This window comes from Emiliania huxleyi, assembly GCF_000372725.1.
Source record: "Emiliania huxleyi CCMP1516 unplaced genomic scaffold EMIHUscaffold_84, whole genome shotgun sequence".
Taxonomy (NCBI): Eukaryota; Haptophyta; order Isochrysidales; family Noelaerhabdaceae; genus Emiliania; species Emiliania huxleyi.
Window position 1 is genome coordinate 471357 of NW_005195736.1, and position 1536 is coordinate 472892.

Here is a 1536-nt window from a genome sequence, read left to right on the forward strand (position 1 = left end):
GACCCGCGTTGAAGCGCTCGTACGCCGTGTTTGTGCGGAAGACGAGCAGCAAGCCTGCTCGAGATTGGCCGAGATCGGCCGAGATCGCCCGAGATCACCCGCCACGGACGGCGAGCAGCAAGCCGAGGACGGGCGCCGTGAGCTCGAACGGCGTCAGCGGCAGCTCCACCTCGGGCACCATCGCCGAAGCGCGATTACCCGAGAGTACCCGAGAGTACCCGAGAGTACCCGAGAGTACCCGAGAGTACCCGAGAGTAGCCGAGAGTACCCGAGAGTACCCGAGAGTACCCGAGAGTCCCCGAGAGTACCCGAGAGTAGCCGAGAGTACCCGAGAGGCAGCTCCACCTCGGGCATCATCGACGAGGCGCGCGCCATGTTCGAGTACACGTCCACCAGCCCGGAAAAAGCGACGAGCAGCGAGACGGTCACTCCGATCCGGCGCGTCGTGACGCCAAACAGGATCCCGATGAGCAGCCGGCCGTACCTGCGAGTGCAATCTCGGATGATCTCGTGGCCACCTCGGCGGCGGATCGTGCCACCTCCTGCCGCTCTCGCGGCCACCTGCCCGCCGACCGGTGCACGTTCCACCGCTCAAAGTCGAACGAGCCGCCGTTCTCCTACCGCCGTGATCGGCCGAGATGAACCGAGAGGTGTCCGAGAGGGTCCGAGATTGCGAACCAGCCGCCGTTCTCCTCGGAGAACATCACAGGCAGCTCCACCAGCTTCGCCGCCCGCTCGAGCGCGAGCTCCTACCGGCTCGGCTGAGCTCGCGTGCCCTCTCGGCTCGACTACTAGCCTGGCCCGCGAGGGCCCGAGATGAGCCGATACGACCCGAGGTGACCCGAGGTGACCCGAGGTGACCCGAGGTGACCCGAGGTGACCCGAGGTGACCCGAGGTGACCCGAGGTGACCGCCCGCTCCTCGTCCAGTGCGGCGCGCGTCGAGCGAGCCGCCTCGCCAGTGAGTAGCCGCGCCGCCACGGTCCACGCCGAGACGGGTGGAGGCTCCGACTCCAGCTCGCGCAGCTTGGCTGAGGCGATTTGCTCCCACTGCGAAAACGCCGCCTGCTGCTCGGTCGGCTGGATGCGACCGTCGCCGTTGAGGTCGCTCGCCTGCAGGATCCGATCGAGGTCCGTCTCGAGCACCTCGAGCTCCACGTCCGACGTACCGCCCGTCGTCCGGTCGCGAAACTGCCGCCGGACGGCTCGCTCACGTTCCGCGATCGCGCGCCTCAGCTGCAGGCGCGAGAGGCCCTCGACGCCGCCCGACCTGTCCTCGGTCATTTGGTGCTGGCGGACGCATCGCGCAGGGCTCAGTGGCGCGAAGGCTGCGTGAGGCAGCGGCAGCAGGCGCAGCGACGGCTGGAAGGCTGCGTGAGGAGGCAACAGCAGGACTAGCATTGTCAGTGTCGGGCCACCCACCACGGCAGCCGGCAGGGTTCGGACTTTTTGCGGGGTATGGTATGGTCTGCCGGAACCCACCTCGAGGCCGTACTCCCCCGCCTGCTGACAGACCCTTGCAGCCGCCCTCCCCCCC